The sequence below is a fragment of the Oryx dammah genome, unplaced genomic scaffold, assembly GCF_014754425.2.
Source record: "Oryx dammah isolate SB20612 unplaced genomic scaffold, SCBI_Odam_1.1 HiC_scaffold_3, whole genome shotgun sequence".
NCBI lineage: Eukaryota > Metazoa > Chordata > Mammalia > Artiodactyla > Bovidae > Oryx > Oryx dammah.
In genome coordinates this window covers 22371219-22390844 of record NW_024070187.1, presented here as the reverse complement: position 1 = coordinate 22390844, position 19626 = coordinate 22371219, and the positions used below count along the sequence as shown (strand labels likewise).

Here is a 19626-nt window from a genome sequence, read left to right as displayed (position 1 = left end):
TACTTCTTTTGTTTAAACTTGACATGAGTCCAGTTTTCTGATAAAATCTTCATCTAATTGCAAAGAGATCACAGTTGTTCTACAGACTAGGCAAGTTTCAGCTGTCACAAACTAAGACTGAAAGCATGGCTATTCTGTACACATCTGGGTGTACTCCAGTCTACCCCCATTCTGCTTTTTTTAAACTAGGTATAGTCAGGGATGATGAAGAGTGTGGTTCTGCTAGTTCTCAGTTCTTCAGTGTACCTCCTATTACAGAAAAGGCATTTGACCTTCAGGATGGGCCTCTCACCTTGAGGAAGCATACTTGTATCGTTATTCCCTGAGATCTGCTGCAGAGTCCCTCCAAATGGTCCTCCACCTCCCTCACCTGCCTTTTGGTGGCATCTATATGAACTCAGTACCTTTCGCTACCTTCTATGTTTATGGTGCCTTTCTTCTAGTTTAATTAACAATCGAGTTAATTAATTTTTTTTCTTGTTATTTTTGGATGATTTCCAGAAAAACAGGGAAATTGATGAGCTACACAGCCATGAAGCAGAAGACCAAAGTATATTTTTTAAAGATAAGATTTTATTAACTCATGTGACATTGATAGTCTATGACACTGGGCAGTTTTATTTTAGAAATAAAAATCATTAGACCACTTAGGTACTTGAAATTGCTACATTGTGAAGTTTAATAAGAATTGCTTTTCTATCTATTGTGCTATATATCACACCTAAGGAATACTTCAGCCAAATTGGGACACCTTTATTTGTACACCTTAACAAATATGATTTATTTAGATGCTCAATTACCTTAAACAGAAGTTGTGAGTGATCAATAACTTTATAAAGCAATTCTTTACTCAACAAAGTACTTACTACATATTCATAAAATATGGAGTTTGTATCCCACATTTGGATTATGTTTTACTATACCTGATTTTTTTCTAGTGTTTCCAGAATATATCATTACTATGTAAAGAGAGAAGCAGTTTTATTATATTGTATTATGTTGACAAATATATTCAGTGGATATAATCAGATATAATCAAGAAGTATAATTTAAGAATACCTCCCAAGCAATACAACAAATTAAATAGATTTTATATAGTCAGTAAATTTATTCTAACATTATTTGTATTTGTAAGCATGAAACTTCATCAGAATTATGTAGAGGCTTTCCCCCAAAATTAATCTTAAATAATGAAAACTTGTGACTGGATATTTCTCTGAGTGATTTCTAAAGATTTTATTTTACTTTGACTGTATTCTCTTCCAAGACACGCTGTAGATATTCTGCAGCAAATTGTGATTTGGCTCCACACTTTAGGATGTATTTTTCTTCTTGTTCCTATCTAGTAGTAGTAACGTCACTGAACTATCTTAAAAATTTCTGCACATCAAGTGCAAAACCAAGTTATAGATAATCTGAAGTTAGAAATTTTGGGGGGGGGTGTAAATATGCATTTACCACCAATTTTCAAATATGGTATTTACATTTAACCATTTTATATGTTAGGATAAACTACATAAAATGTGTGAAAATCTTTTACAAGTCATTAGTAATTTAGTATAATGTTCAAAAAGTTTGGACTTTGCAGCCATACTGCCTGGATTTGAATATTGTCTCTATCACTCAGTAACTGTTGTGGTTTTGTAAATTATTAAATCTAATTTTCTTATACATAAAATGGTACTTTCCACAATTTATTAAAAACAAATTCAAAAAACTGTATAATGAGTTAAAATATATGTAATACTTGCAACAGTGCCTGACACAGAGTAGCAGCTACTACAATTTCAGGACACTGCCTCTAGATAATTGGAGGCTTCCTGTTATAACAAGTCCAAATTATGAATACCTGGTTTATCTGAAGCATAGCCTGTGTGTGAGGTGTGTGAAGTCGTTCAGTCGTGTCTGACTCTTTGCGACCCCATGGACTGTAGCCTACCAGGCTCCTCCCTCCATGGGATTCTCCAGGCAAGAGTACTGGAGTGGGTTGCCATTTCCTTCTCCAGGGGATCTTCCCGACCCAGGGATCGAACCCGGGTCTCCAGCATTCCAGGCAGATGCTTTAACCTCTGAGCCACCAGGGAAGCCCTAATCTTCACAAATATTTAAAAGCTAGCCACGAGATTAAAGGAAATAGATACGATTAAATACTTCCAACAAAAGGAATTTTTGGAAGAAGGAAAGAAAAAAGCTCTAGATATGTAACACTGAAGGAAATTATTTAGCTTGAAGCATTAGATTTGTCAGTGCTTCAAAGCTTCCCCACATTATCTTATTCACTTCCAATATTATTTTAATTCATTTGCCAACAAGTAATCCAAATATCATATTGGACATAATTATTGTTTTGGCATAGGCATAAGAGAGAAGAGAAGTACTCAAAGGATAGTATAAAAGCCCTAAGTACTTGAGAATTAAAATTACACAGCTAGTCATATGTATGTTTCCAGTGTGTTAAATCATGGTTACATTTACAAAAGATAGGAAAGGGGAATGTATAAAGATAGCAAGCCATCCTAACATCAGATATGAAGCACATCCAGTCTCACTAAGCAGAGAATTTCATTTATGTTGCAAAAACCCTAGATATCCATGTCATAATTTTACTGAAATGTTTTGTCCCACTTAGAAAGTCAAACCCCAAAAGAACAGAAAAGATCTGAGAATAGTTGAAAAAATAGGAATTTTAAAAATTGAAAATCTTTAGAAAAGAGGTTCTAAAGATGAAAGTTAAGGATTGTGATAGTTAGCCTACAAAGTTGAAGTCAAGAGCCGTGTCTTTTAAAAATATGGTGGAATTTTATGAAAATGACACCAAGCAATTGTTCTCTCCTTGTATATAAGATAGCTAATCCCAGCTTCAGGGCCACTAGCTTATCAGGAAAGACTCTGTGATGGAATTTCCTTATCCAAAAAGCAGGGAACAGTTTTAGCTTATCACTGATCTCTCAGAATTATTGTACACATAGGATAAAAACCCACCTGCAATGCTGGAGATGTGGGTTTGATCCCTGGGTTGGAAGATCCCTTGGAGGAGGGAATGGCTACCCACTTCAGTATTCTTGCCTGGAGAATCCCATGGACAGAGAAGCTGGCAGGCTACAATCCATAGGGTTGCAAAGAGTTGGACATGACTGAAGTAACTGAGAACATATGCATTGGATAACTATGGGATATTATTATTACTTTGATTGGTAGTTTTATAGAATAACAATAATTCTTAAGAAACCAATCTTTAAAGACAATTTCAAACAGATCTAAGAACAAACTTGCTAATTATCACTGTGCTAAATATGAAAAGTAGACTCTAGAGTAAGAACTAACTGCCATTTCATTCTCAGAGACCTTTAAAAACACAAAGAACTATCCTCCTGAGTTATTTTAAATTTCTGTCTACATAATAAATGGGAGGGTGGAAGTATGAACAAGATACTTTGAACATCTTAATAGTTATGAAATCATATGATCATGAATGTGGCTTGAAAATGATAGCTACTAGGGCAGATGACAATCTATAACATCATTGATCTGTTGAGGAAGATTTGCCGACATACACAAGCCAACATTTTCTTTGTTTTTTGAAGTTTGTTAACAATTATTATTACTGAATTGGCACAGCAGAAATGCATGGTGTTGGAGAAAAGGAGTTAAATTTTAACTTGTGAGCTGGAAATGAGTGTTGCTCACTGGTGTTACTATTGTCATAACTGCTTTATTAGCTGACTTTGCCATGTACTGCAAAAGTGTTTTTAAACTGTTGCATGTCAGAATATTGGCATGTGAAATCATGTGTTTCCATTAATGTTTATTATCAGTACAAAGTATCTTCCAATATAAAAGTTAAATGAAGTAAATTGTTACATAATTGTGTTCAATAAACAGTAGATTTCATGGTCTAACAGTAATTATAATAGCATTTACTTGCCCAGAAAATATTGGTATATTTTATTCATTTCTTAAAGGCATATATCTTTTCAGATTATGAAAGATTTAAGACAGCTTGCTAAAGGTCAAGAACATGTTCAAGCATCAAAGAGTATATCTAAAAGCATAAATTCATTTACCCCTTCATTTACTCACTCATTCAATGGAAATTTGTTTAATATCTACCAATCACTAAGATTGGAAGTTAGGGGTGCAGACGTGAATAAAGTATCATCCTTCCCTTCAAGAAACTTGAAACTCTTTGTACCACAGACCCATAAACAAATGATTTAATATGCTCCAATAAATGTATGCATAAGAGGTGAGGTATATGAGAAGGTCTCAAATAAATGTATGTATAAAGGGCTATGGGACCCCTGGAGCAGATGTTTAAGACATTCAAGATGCACATGTTCTCTGGATAGCTAAAACAATCCTGAGAAAGAAAAACAGAGTTGGAAGAATCAGGCTCCCTGACTTCATACTATACTACAAAGCTATAGTAATCAAAACAGTATGATACTGGCACAAAAAGAAAAATAGAGATCAATTCAAAAGGATAGAAAGCCCAGAAATAAACCCACACACCTGTAGTCAATTAATCTATGATAAAGGAGGTAAAACTATACAATGGAGGAAAGATAGTCTCTTTAATAAGTGATGCTGGGAAAACTGGACAACTACATGTAAAAAAAATGAAATTAGAACACTCCCTAACAGCATACACAAAAATAAGATCAAAATGGATTAAAGACCTAAATATAAAACTGGACACTATAAAACTCTTGAAAGGAAAAGGTAGGCAGAACACTCTTTGACATAAATTACAGTAGTATCTTTTTTGGTCCACCTCCTAAAGTAATGAAAAGAAAAACTAAAATAATCAGGCTTCCTTAGTGGCTCATTGGTAAAGAATCTGCCTGCAATGCAGGAGAAATGAGAGACACAGGTTCAATCCATGGGTCAGGAAAATCCCTGGAGAAGGAGATGGCAACCTACTCCAGTATTCTTGCCTAGAGAATCCCATGGACAGAGGAGCCTGGCAGGCTACAGTCCATGGGATCACAAAGAGTTGGACATGTCTGAGTGATTAACACAAACAAATGGGACCTAATTAAACTTAAAAGCTTTTGCACAGCAAAGGAAATCATAAAGAAAATTAAAAGACAACCCACAGAATGGGAGAAAATATTTGCAAATAAAGGGACCAATAAGGGATTAATCTCCAAAATGTACAAACAGCTAATGTAGCTCTATGTCAAAAAGCAAACAACCCAATCAAAAAATTGGCAGAAGATCTAAATAAATATTTCTTCAAAGAAGACATACAAATGGCCCCAAAACACATGAAAAGATGCTGAACATCACTAATTATCAGACAAATGCATCAAAACTACAGTGAGGTTTCACCTCACACTGGTCAGAATGTCCATCATCAAAAAATCTACAATCAATACTGGAGAGAGTGTGGAGAAACAGGAATCTTCCTATACTGTTGGTAGGAATGGAAATCGGTTTGATTATGGAGAACAGTATGGAGGTTCCTTAAAAAATTAAAAATAGAGCTACCATATGATCCAGCAATCCCATTCTTGGGCATGTATCTGCAGAAAACCATAATTCAAAAAGATGCATACACCCTAATATTCATTGCAGTACTATTTACAAAAGCCAAGACATGGAAGCAACCTAAGTGTCCACTGGCAGAAGAGCGGCAGACGTGGGGCTAGAGCCAGGCTTCCTGATGCTTGGTCTAAATAACACTGTCTCTTTGGAAGTATGGCTGTGTATCTTCAGAGACCAAATTTATCTTCAGCTCTCACTTATCCAGCCCTTATAAGGAATTAGTTAAATGGGTATCAGTTCAGCAGTTAACTGTAGCAAACACTTACAGCATTTACTAATATTTACAAAGTGATGTGCATATTATATTTATATATATTTATATAAACATATGTATACATAATCCTCATAAAACTATGAAGAGGGTATTAACATTATGTCCCCACTTATAAATGAGGAAACTGAGTCATAGAAAGGATAAATTACTCCCTTAAGGTCATGCTGCTAGTGAGTGGCAGAGCCAGGATTCAAACCCAGGTTCCATGGTCTCTACTCTGCGTCTACTGACTATTGGTTTTCCCACAAACTTACATATTGACTTAAAAGTATACAAATGCTAAAATATTTCATACCAATAAAGCTTATGTCTTGTGAATTATTCTCTCTCAGTGACCTTGGGGTCTTTGTACAGTCAGTCCCTGTTATTTTTCCAAGTAATTCTTAGCACTCCCCTAAGCCTTTCTGATCACTGCACATATTAAAAATAGAACAGAAACCATATTCTACCCCTGTTGCTCTTACTTTAATTTGAATCTGATATAGGTTTATGGGAGTCATTAGACCTCTTTTCCAAAAATTTACAGTCTTTCTTCTGGACAGATAGTAGTAGTATTTTTACCCACTCCTTTGAAGTCAGGTACAGATGCCTGGAGAAGACTCTTGAGAGTCCCTTGGACTGCAAGGAGATCCAACCAGTCCATTCTAAAGGAGATCAGTCCTGGGTGTTCATTGGAAGGACTGATGCTAAAGCTGAAACTCTAATACTTTGGCCACCTCATGCGAAGAGTTGACTCATTGGAAAAGACTCTGATGCGGGGAGGGATTGAGGGCAGGAGGAGAAGGGGACGGCAGAGGATGAGATGGCTGGATGGCATCACAGACTCAATGGACGTGAGTCTGAGTGAACTCCAGGAGTTGGTGATGGACAGGGAGGCCTGGCGTGCTGCGATTCACGAGGTCACAAAGAGTCGGACACGACTGAGCGACTGAACTGAACTGAACTGATAGATGCCAAGTTTGGTTGATCAATGAAGTGTGAGTAGCAGTGATGTGTGTTGTCTCTGGGAGAAAGCCTGAAGAGCCAGTGCAAGATTCTCCATAATCCCTCCCCACGGTGGAGTTGATCATGGAGGCAGACACTGAGATAAGCCTGAGTCCCAAAATGATTGTGTAGAGCAGAGGTCACCTGGCAACGCGTAGTGAACACATAGGGTGACCAACAAATAAACATTTCTTGAGTGAAGCTCCTGAGATCTTTGTGATTACTATAAGTTTATCCTGACTCTTTCAAGGTTTAGTTACCGTTAGAAATACTTTATATAGTTTATGTATTTATCTAAAACAGTTTTAGAATAGTTAGCAAATTACGTAGCATCGTTTGACTCAACTTTTATGCTTGGTGAGTTTTCCCAACATATGTTTTCTATAAATGTGAAGCGTGAAAACACTTCCTAGGAGTTAAGACAGCTTTCAAAGGCCTAATTAGGACTGAAATAGCCTATGCTTTCACTTCCAGAGATGTTCCCTGAGATACAAAGTCATGCATAATTACACATATGATAGTGCCATTAATGTTGGATTTCTGTTATTGTTCTTTTTGAGTTGCTCTGAATGTTTTGTTCACTCCTCTCACTTATTTTCAGACAGCTAAACATAGGGTGCTCCAGTGAAGCAGTTTTCAGAGTGTTTTAATAAAACTTGCTGATGTTTTCAACTGCATTTGTTTCCCACTATTATACTAGCTGTTGACTATAGATATGGTACAAAAAATATTTTCATCACATCCTCCAAGAACCATATTTTGACAAGCCTTTGGAGGACTCTTTCAGGAACTGCATCAGTTATTGACTCATTCCAGCTTGGATCCTTCTTGAACTTTTTATAAATGGTCAAACCCTTGATTATTCAAACTCATGGAAGGAAACAGCACTATCCATAAATTCAAAACCAGAACTGATCCAAAAGGCATTAATATTTGGCTCTGGAGATCATTATATAACATTTTGTGAAAGCAGCCTCTTTATCTGCCCAGTTCTGTAGCTCCTGACCTTCCCTGGACATTTATTAATTGAGCATTGAGTGGGACCCAGCAATGACCTGGAGATGGGAAAGGCCACTTGTCCCTGATATTTGCCACCTTTTGTCTCCAGAGTTGATGTGTCTATTAAGAGGTTGTCAGATTTCTCCATCTGTGCTCTGTATGCATCTACCCAGAAGATGCAGCTTCTGGAAAGACCGGCCTTTTCGGTTGTCAGAAGCATCCTATCTGTTACAAAGAAGCTATTCTAAATTCAGATTTTATTATGTTTCTGTCAAATTTATCCTGTCAGGTAATTTTTTTTGATTGCTTATTATTTGTATTTGTTTTCTTTTTAATTTTGTAAATGCAGTAAACCCACAGTAAGCTTGATGTAGGCCAAATAAAAGTATTGAAAGGAAAACCTTCCAAATCTTAAATGATAACTCTCTTTCTCTCTTTTAAACTATGGTGCTTTCTACTGCATCACACAGTGTTTTTAAGCTAATGGGTAGTTGAATGCATTAGCATTTAATGAACATAATAAAAAGTATTAAAGTAGAATATTATATGAAAGCCTAAAGTAGTGTTTCTTTAGAATCACTGTAGGATTCTAAAGTGATTCTGCACATCTGAATCATGTAAAATGCTTTAAAAATATAGATTCCTGGGCCTCATTTACTCAGGCTTTAGTTAAACTGGTCCAAAATGGTACCTGGGAAATCAGTATTTTAAAAATTCCCTTAAATAATTCTCATGTACAGCTAAGGTTGAGAGCCATTGCTCAGAGCCATCTCTAGGACAGAATTGCTCCCCATTTCTCACATTCATAGTGTGTTTTGAATGTGTTTTGTATCCTCACAGTTTCCAACAAGGGAGATTTTATTATTTCTTGTGTAATATAGGGACTCATTTACCCTTGCCTTCATGCTTAATTGTTTTCCAAGGCACTGAACAGTTTGGAAAAAAATCACAGTTTAATGATCCTAAAGTTACAAAATAAAATTCTGATGATTTAAATGACTTTCTAAAATAACATTTACCAGTGCCTATCAGGTAAAGAATTCAAGAAACACATCTATAGACAACACTGCTGCTGCTGCTGCTGCTGCTGCTAAGTCACTTCAGTTGTGTCCGACTTTGTGTAACCCCATAGACGGCAGCCCACCAGGATCCCCTGTCTCTGGGATTCTCCAGGCAAGAACACTGGAGTAGGCTGCCATTTACTTCTCCAATGCATGAAAGTAAAAAGTCAAAGTGAAGTCGCTCAGTCGTGTCCAACTCTTAGCGACCTCATGGACTGCAGCCTACCAGCCTCCTCCATCCATGGGATTTTCCAGGCAAGAGTACTGGACTGGGGTGCCATTGCCTTCTCCATAGACAACACAGTTAGGTTTCAGTTAGATTTATTACTTGCTGCGGCAAGAGACTGCCCCTCACTGGAACAGTGAAGAAGGCATCTCAAAAGAGATAATATAGGAAAAAGATAATTCCAGGGTTCAATCTTGGCAGAATTCTGACAATGTTGATCAGAATTTGCAAACTGGGGAGTTGTTGGAAGTGTCAGTGGTCTTATCTTTGGAATTCATCTTTGGGGTGAGTTTCTTTAGATCAGTTTGTCGATAGTCTCATTTTGTGATATAAACATTTGGATGAACTGGTGTTAAGAGTTTGAAATTCCACAGTTTATGATGGACATCGCAGTTCTGATTTGGTCCAATTTATCTCTTTCAAAATTTGTGAATTTTAAGGCTCAGTTCAAATGAATTACTTTCACATGATAAGATTCATGGGAACAATAGTTTACCATCATAAATTGAGTAATTAATGCTTACCTATCTATAACAATAAATCAATGATATATTCTAAATAAAAATAAAATACATGTCTTTATAATCTGTTTAATAGAGTTTTTAGTCTTATTGATTTTCATACCAAGCAAAATATTGTTTGCTCAATAACAAAATCCAGCAAGATAAGTTACCTTATCTTGTTATTTCTAACACGTGTATTGATACAGTTCTGGGTGACATCAGGGTTGGTGTTTGCAATCCTTAAGATATTCACAGAAAAATATCCAAGGGATTGTGCCTCACGGGGAGTGTGTTTCCTACTAACTAACTCTATAATGCAGAGAAATGATATAGATTTAGAAGAAAAAAATGTAATAAATATTTTTTTGTTTGTTTTTGGAAATTTAGTATGGAAATTCAGGCCATGTCCCTACACATAAAATGACAGGGCCAAATTTAGGGGTCATTTCAAATAAATTGTTTGTATCCATCTCCTACTGACTAATGATGTCTTTTCTATAAAATGATAAACATGAAATTCAAATTCAGCACTATAATATAAAAACTTAAGTGTAAAACACACTGCAGGCACTTTTCCTGTCTTCTCAGCAGTGTGACTTTGGAGTTCAGGATGGAACTCTGAATGGGCCACAACTTACCACTGTGTAATGTTAGGACAGTGACCTGTGGTTTCAAATTTACATTTTTAGTTTAAAAATTCCCATATACATTCTCCTAACTTTCCAACTTATTAACGTCATTAAAATAACAACATAACGTTAAAATATTCCAATCAGGAAAGTAATATTGATACAGTATTATTAAATAACCTAAAGAACATATTCCATTTTTGTCAATTGCTACTAATATATTCCTTCTTTTGAGCCAGGATCCAACCTGGAATCACAGAATACATTTAGTTGTTATGTGACGGTCCTTAATCTGGGACAATTTTCCTTTTCCTTTCATGACTGACACTTTTGAATACAGTTACTTTGTATAAAATCTCTTTGTTTGGGGCTGTCTGATTTTTTTTCCTTGTGATTAAACTTAGATTACTTATTTTTGGTAAGAATGCAGGGCAGTGACTTTATGTCTCCTTCAGTGCCTTGTACAAGAGACCCGATGTTGTTTATTCTCATTACTGTTGATGCTAACTTTGATCAGTTGAACAAGGTGGAGTCTGCTGCAGTTTTCCACTCTAAAAGTGTTACTTCTTCCAACAAAGTAAATTTTAAATTATGACACAGGCTCTCTCTCCCTCCTTTCTTTTTCCTCCTCTTCCCAAATCTGATGTGAAATGGTGATAGTGGAAAAATTTGAGAGCTGCTAATAAGCTGGTGAATTCCCTTTATTATTTTTCCTGCCTATTCTATATCTTTTAGAATAGTGAATTTCTCTGAATAAAAGACTCATCTTTATAAGAAAGTCTTTATGAATATGGTCTTTTACAAATTGTCCTGGGTAGTTTAGCCTAAGCACACATTCAATTCAGTTCAGCTCAGTTGCTCAGCCACGTCTGACCCTTTGTGACCCAGTGGACTGCAGCATTCCAGGCCTCCCTGTCCATCAGCAACTCCCGAGTTTACTCAAATTCATGTCCATTGAGTCAGTGATGACATCCAACCATCTCATCCTCTGCTGTCATAACCTTCTCCTCCTGCCTTCAATCTTTACCAGCATAAGGGTCTTTTCAAATGAGTCAGCTCCTAGCATCAGGTGGCCAAAGTATTGGAGTTTCACCTTCATTATCAGTCCTTCCAATGAATATTCAGGACTGATCTCCTTTAGGATGGACTGGTGGATCTCCTTGCAGTCCAAAGGACTCTCAAGAGTCTTCTCCAACACCACAGTTCAAAAGCATCAATTCTTCGGCACTCAGCCTTCTTCACAGTCCAACTCTCACATCCATACATGACTACTGGAAAAACCATAGCCTTGACTAGACGGACATTTGTTGGCCAAGTAATGTCTCTGCTTTTGAATATGCTATCTAGGTTGGTCATAACTTTTCTTCCAAGGAGTAAGTGTCTTTTAATTTCATGGCTGCAGTCACCATCTGCAGTGATTTCGAAGCCCCAAAAATAAAGTCTGACACTGTTTCCACTGTTTCCCCATCTATTTCCCGTGAAGTGATAGGACCAGATGCCATGATCTTCATTTTCTGAATGTTGAGCTTTAAGCCAACTTTTTCACTCTCCACTTTCACTTTCATCAAGAGGCTTTTTAGCTTCTCTTCCCTTTCTGCCATAAGGGTGGTGTCATCTGCATATCTGAGGTGATTGATATTTCTCCCGGCAATCTTGACTCCAGCTTGTGCTTCTTCCTGCCCAGTGTTTCTCATGATGTACTCTGCATATAGGTTAAATAAGCACTGTGACAATATACAGCCTTGACGTCCTCCTTTTCCTATTTGGAACCAATCTGTTGTTCCATGTCCAGTTCTAACTGTTGCTTCCTGACCTGCATACAGATTTCTCAAGAGGCTGGTCAGGTGGCCTGGTATTCTCATCTCTTTCAGAATTTTCCAGAGTTTATTGTGATCCACACAGTCAAAGGCTTTGGCATAGTCAATAAAGCAGAAAGAGATGTTTTTCTGGAACTCTCTTGCTTTTTCAATGATTCAGCAGATGTTGGCAATTTGATCTCTGGTTCCTCTGCCTTTTCTGAAACCAGCTTGAACATCAGGGAGTTCACGGTTCACGTATTGCTGAAGCCTGGCTTGGACAATTTTGAGGACATTTGAAGGCACATTAGCACTTTGTTAAAATGTTGGTCTTAAATAAAATGTTGGTTCCATACCCAGCAGCAGCCAGTGTGAAAGAAAAAGAAAAAAAAAGAAAATTTCATTCTGCTCCATTCTGAAACTTAAAGCTCTCAGAATAAACTTGAAATTATATTTCTTTCTGGCTATTTTACTACAAAAAAAAAAATCTAAAAGAAAATTGCATACTGTGTGGCATAGAAATTTATTATAAATTCCTTGTATTTACTTAAATAACCCTTTCCCCTGGTTTTCTTTTTCAACTGAAGGAGCACATGCTTAATCTCCTCCCATTCTACATTTCTTGAATAATTTAAAGACAGTACCTGGAAAGCAGAATCACTTAGAATCTAATATACATTTGGCAGTACAGAGGAAGGATTCAGGCTTTTTACTTGGACAACTTGAGTATGACTGAGCCTGATCCAAGGTTCACAGAGGCCAGAGCAGTGATTTCACACTGTCCAAAAATGAGCAGTTAATGGCACTTAGGCTGGCTGCAACCAGAATACAGCCTGACAAGAGGAAAAGCCACATGCTTTGCAGCTATGAAGCATGTTGTGGAAGAATGCCTATGGGGAACAGAATGGGCTGGACTTCTGTCTTGTAGTCAGCATCACAGGCAAGGAGCAGGAGAGGGATAAGGGAGCCACAGGTGTGTCAGACAGTCAGCATATGAGATGCTGAGCCTGGAGCACGCTCTGCTTAATTAACAAGGGGAAAAAATGGTCAACAGATTTTTAGACCAAAGACTAAAGGTTGCCTGCCATCTTCCTATAAATCATTCCATTTATGTCTTAGTACCTTATTTGGGACTAAAAATGTTGTAAAATTTAAGAGTTTTGATTTAAATATTTCAAAACAATAATGAATTATGTTCCCTCCATGCATATATTTTAGCAGTGTTTTCATACTTAATGTTTTGCTTAATCCTCCCAGCACTTATGTGAGTTAAGTGTGCTTGCTTGCCCCCTCCTTCCCTTTAAAGATGAGGAGCTGTCTTGGAGAAAACATAAATAGCTTCCATCAGATGACATAACAAAAAATATTGGTGCCAGGAAAAATGAAACTTATCATGATTTTGCTCACATATTTTAGCTATGAAGGTATTTTTATTTAACTAAAGGAGGTTAGAAATGCTGAGTTCTAGTAAATTTTGATGACATACATTTGGGGTTTATTTTAAAAGCTTAAATACTGATTCAAGATATCTCATCCCATAAAAAGAAAAGATAATTAGCAATTTCATTCATATGAGAAACTGTAAGTCTGTGGATACCAAAATTTTGGCTAACTTCTTTGTCAAGAAATTGAATTGTCTGTACAATTCAAAAGTGAACTTTTAAAAAAATCTTTAAGCATCTATAATTTTAATAATATTGTCATTGACAGAAAATATTTGAAATTCATAACAATTGATCATATATATATATCATATATACATATATATATATATATACACAAAATTTACTTCAACAATAGATAATGAAGTGAAAGTCATTCTGTCATGTCCGACTCTTTGTGATCCCATTCAATATCTAGTCCATGGAATTCTCCAGCCAGAATACTGAGGTGGGTAGCCTTTCCCTTCTCCAGTGGATCTTCCCAACCCAGGAATTGAACTGGGGTCTCCTGCATTGCAGGCATATTCTTTACCACCTGAGCTATCAGGGAAGTCCCAATAGATAATGAGATGGTAACCAATTCCCCATATCCTCAAAGGACAAAATACTACTGATATTATCTACCAGTTAAAGAAGTTTATCTTTTCTATTTGTTATTTGTTATGGGATTTAAATTACCTCTTGCCCAGTCCTCCATCTAATTGTAATTGACTATTTCTGTTGGGAAGACTGAATACATTCTTGCCTAAGAACTTGATGCAGTAAAACAACCCGTAACATTTCTGTGTTCTTATCATGAGACTGGATAAATCAAAGGTCAACTTCTTCAGTATGACATCATTTAGCCAACTCATATTTCAGGTCTGTCTGAAGTCCATTTCACATATGTAGATACACAATTATGCATTTTTTCCCTTTAATGTCAACCAATCTGTGCAAGACTATCCCATTTTAATTTAATGAGACAAGATGACTCTAAGCTGTAAACCAAGATAAGAGAGAAGTCAAAACTACAAGTAGATTAATAGTATCTTCTGTGAGTCCATGGGTAGGATGCAAAATTTAACCTACAGATCTATTTTTAAAAGGTTAAGAGTATGTGTGATGTGATTGTAAGACATTAGATTAAGCCAGAAAAAGTGAAAGTGAAAGTCTCTGAGTCATGTCTGATTCTTTGTGACCCCATGGACTACACAGTCCGTGGAATTCTCCAGACCAGAACACTGGAGTTGGTAGCCTTTCCCCTCTCCAGGGGAAGCCAAATCTAATATGTACAAACATTAGAAGCAGAGCAAGGCAAACCAACAAGTTTGATGTTGACAGGCCAACTTTGGAAAATGAGGAAGCCCATCCAGATAACATCACCAGAGCATGACTTGTTTGGGAAGAGCTCATCTCTACTCATACCTGAAAGTCCATCTCCGAGAATAATAAAGGCACAGCCATCTGAAGCTGGCAAAGAAAAGCAGTGATCAGATGGGCACTAAATTGCTTAGTGGTTGAGTAGGAATGGGGAAAGACAAGGGTATCTGGATTTGAGGGTGCTGAGAAAGGCAAATAAATAGAAGTGATTGACCATGGGGTCTGGATTGTTTGACGACTACAATTGTAATCATCATAGGACCAACAAAGGGCTTCCCTGGTGGCTCAGTGGTAAAGAATCTGCTTGTCAATGCAGGAGATGTGGGTTCAGTCCCTGGATCGGGAAGAGCCCCTGGAGGAGGAAATGTCAATCCACTCCAGTCTTCTTGCCTGGGAAATCCCATGGACAGCAGAGAGTGGCGAGCTATAGTTCATGGAGTTGCAAAGAGTCAGACACGAGTTAGCACACATGCAAAACCAACAAAATGGAGAGAAAAGAGAAATTGAAGAATTCGAAGTACAGGCAAGACAGAAACAAAGTTTCAGAGTTTGAGATGAAGGATGAGGATGAAGAAGATAGGCAGAGATGGCCAGAGGAGACATGGCTAACCAAATTATCTTAATTTTGGTATAATGTGGTGATGGATTGAATGGCCCACCCCCATCCTACCACTTCTAACCTTTTCCGGTGCGCAGAGTGATTGCTTTAAAAGGCAAAAGCAGCAGAGCATCCAAAAGCATGGCACCTCTACGTTTCACTTTACATCGGTTCTAACTGTATGATTTTCTGATTACATATCCTTGCGAAAGCTTCCAGAATCAGATCCATACACTCTTCAGCCCCAGACTATAATAATTAATAACTGCATTTGTGAAAAAGCAAATGTTTGAGTATGACTTTAGAGAATATCAGCATATAATCAGAGAGTAGCCTAGGAACTGCTGTGATTTACAGGAGAAATTCAATTACTTTTCTTGTTCAACTCATAAAAGACAAAACAAAGGAACAAACAAAAGTGGTATTCTTTGGCTCTGGCAGCAAATGAACATGAAAGACTCCATGTTTATAAATTTTCCTCACATTTGTTCCAGGCTTCCTTGTCCTTCACTGTCTCCCTGAGTTTGCTGCAACTCATGTCCACTGAGTCAGTGATGCCATCTAATGATTTCATCCTCTGCCACACACTTCTCTTCTTACCCTCAATCTTTCAAAGCATCAGTGTCTTTTCCAATGAGTCATCAGCTCTTCACATCAGGTGGCCAAAGTGTTGGAGCTTCAGTTTCAGCATCAGTCCTTCCAATGAATCTTCAGTGTTGATTTCCTTTAGGAATGACTCCTTGCCATCCAGGGGATTCTATTCTCCAGCACCACAGTTCGAAAGCTTTTGTATACTGAACACCTGATACAAGGTGTCAGGCCAGGAGTTTTCCTATGTTAGACTGTTAATCTTTATTGCAACTATTAGGTAAATAATATCCGCATTTTGTATATGAGAACATAAATGGTTAGGATGGTCTTATAACTTGCCAAAGCCTTCCAGCCAGTGGGATGTGAATCTGCTTGCTAAGCTCCAAAACCCATGTCCCGAGTCCCTTTGCTCTGCCACCTTCCCTAAGCGTGTGCTTGCCTCTTGAAAGAAAATAAATCTAGAGTGAGTGATTACAACACTTTCTGCCACTGTGGTTGCTTACAGTTTAAACTGTGAATGACTTTAAGAATTGCCAGCAGGCATGCCCACACAATGTCCCAAACAAGCTCTTTATTTTTCCTAGTCGGGTAAATTGTTTCTTGGTTTTGTTTTGCTTTGATTGTCTTTTACCTTGTACGTTTTTAGATCTCATGTCTAAGGGTTTAAAGAAAGACAGAGAGAAAAGCTGAAAAGGTCTTCTGCTATATCCCACAGGAGTATCATGTCCTTGACACTGTTATTAAAAATGAGCCATGGGAAATTGTTTTATTGGCCCATGGACAGGTGACCATGTGGAATTCTTAACTCATACAGGCTTCAACCAGGCCCTTAGGCCTCTTGAGACTTTCCAAACATTCCACAAGTGCTTTATATGAACCAGTTCCATGTATAGCTAGAAAAAGAGAAAGAAAAAATACCTGCCAAGTAGGACTTTTCAAAGATCAGTGAAGATGCATTTGTTTGTGTACATGTGCCTGTATGTGTCTGGTTGGGTCACCTTTCTATTCAATAAAACAAGTTTTTGAAGGCTATACTGAGAATAGTTTGCCACAAAATCCTCACCAACATTAAAGAGTGTGCAAAATTTTGTCTGAAGTCTGAGAGCAACTAAACAAGACCCTTTTCCAGTGCCCCTTGGTTCATATAGACACAAGGCAACATGAAAGGTTTGGGAATCATATATGGGTGATCACCTGCAATGGACTCTCAAACAAAGTGTAACTGAAGAAGGAGGGTTACAATATAATGAAGCTGAAGGTGAAGGTGAAGTCGCTCAGTCGTGTCCAACTCTTTGCAACCCCGTGAACCGTAACCTACTAGGCTTCTCCATCCATGGGATTCTCCAGGCAAGAATACTGGAGTGGATTGCCATTTCCTTCTCCAGAGGATCTTCCCAACCCAGGGATCGAACCCAGGTCTCCTGCATTGGAGGCAGACGCTTTAACCTCTGAGCCACCAGGGAAGCCTACCAGGCTCCTCCCTCCATGGGATTCTCCAGGCAAGAGTACTGGAGTGGGGTGCCATTTTCCTTCTCTAGGGGATTTTCCCCACCCAAGGATCGAACCCAGGTCTCCTGCATTCCAGGCAGACGCTTTAACCTCTGAGCCACCAGGGAAGCTATTTGTCAATAAATCTTCCCTTCCACCAAAATTTAAAATGATGACATGGGAAATGAGGACACATGTATTTCTTTTGTTCAACCAAGAATATCTTAGATTTCATGATTTTAAATTCAAATTTTTTTTTACCATTATCTTATTAGTCTTTTTGTAGAACTTAAAAGACTTTAAAGTCATATGCATGATGGCCATGCATATGACTAATATGCATGTTCTAATACAGAAACTGTATTAGAACAGAGCGTAGCAGCGTCATTCAGGATTTGTTTTTCTTTTTACATATCTCTTTTGAGGATGACTCATTCTGCACATTACTCTTCCCCACCTGGCTTCTGGTGAAACATTTAAATTGCAAATAAAGAGCAAGATGGTACATTTTTAAAAGTCCATAACACATGCAGAATGACCTGCTAGACATCAAAAGGTTATGGAAATAAATGTCTATAATTTAAGATTCAAGCATGTTATTTATTTTATGACAAAATATGATCCTATTCTTTTCCCCAAGTACTTGGATCCCCAATAAATGGTATTTAGGGAAATAACAACACTTCATATAGTTGAGCAGTTGCCCCAGTTTGCCTAGAAATGAGATATGCTCTGGGGTTCAGGACTTTCTGTGCTGAAAACTGGACAGGCTCAGGTTTCTCACCCTATAGTCAGCCCAAACCTGTATGGTGGTGCAAATCCACCCTCAGAAAGCACCGTTCATTCTTCCAAGTGGCTAATATGAGCCACTTGCAAGGGCCTAGTTTTTATGGAGTCTTGTAGATTATTTTATATCCTTCCAGATCGCAATTTTTATGGAATCTGTTATCTGAGAATCTAGTCATCGATTCTGCAAAGAACTGGCCCCTATATGTAGTATGCCCTTCTGAATGCTCTGGGTATGAAAAATATGGAAGTAACTGAAACAGAACGGACCCTAAAACAATTGGGGAAAGTTTTGCATACTCTTCTAATACTTTTTGATTTGTCTTACCAGGAGTAGCAATCATGTTTTCTTTCAGGCAATTTACTTTATTCTCTCTTAAATTACTAGCCTACTGAATCCCTATAAACCCTTCCAGTTTTCTGATTCTAGAATTCTCTATAACAGAAAGCAATAGGAAGAGAGAACTACAGCTGAGACAGTAAATGTGGCAAATTGGGACATGGGGCTGTAGAGCTTTCAAGGCCTGAGGTTTTTAAATGCATTGCCAAAGCTGATCCAGCACATTTCGTTCCCAGCATTAATAATTACTTGGCACTAAAGAAACACTTGCTGATAGAGCATTTTATGGTATGGTGTTTTATTATCTCTGTCTTGGAAAATGGTGGCCACTGATAATCTAATAGAGAGGAGAAACTCACTTCATTAATTTATTATAGACCAGAATCCTAGGCAGGGTGTTTGATTACAAGCAATATTCTTTATTTCTGCCAAATTAAAAAGCTGGCACAACCCAGGAGATGATGTAAAGCTTTTGGTTAAATGCCTTCTGGATTCTGTTTTCTAACAGATCCACCAAGAACTTGCAGCTAAAGCTTGAGTTGTTTTCAACCATTTTTATATTTACTTGGTTTTCTCTCAATTTATTGTACTTAACAAACTCACAGTGGTTTGTTAGATATTAGGTAGTTAGGTATTAGATAGTTTTCTCTTTACCAACATGGTACTATGGAGCCAGATGCTGCTAATCGTTGTCTGTGACCTTGGTCACGGCACAAAATCATCCCAGACACCCGATTTCTTTATCTGTGAGATGGAAAGGTTGGACTAAGGTTTCTTCCAGCTTTAATATTTTATGGTTCATGTTTAGATGAAAAGTTGTGGATAAATACGTATGAAAGAAAATGTCTTTCAAAACTATTAAAGAGATATATTTTAATTTTGTTAAATTCCAATTAAAGATTGAGTTATTTTATTTCAGTTTGCTGTAAAGCCTAGGGAGTGTTGTGATAGATGATGCAGAAATGCTTACTGCAGTTCATATACTATTCCTGATGGA

General features: G+C 37.4%; 1 non-coding gene across 1 annotated transcript; it reads right to left on the bottom strand.

Moving 5' to 3' along the window:
• Positions 1-17406: 17406 nt before the first annotated feature.
• On the bottom strand, positions 17407-17478 carry TRNAW-CCA. Its single transcript has one exon. It is a non-coding gene; the product is annotated as a tRNA-Trp (tRNA).
• Between the last annotated feature and the right edge of the window lie 2148 nt (positions 17479-19626).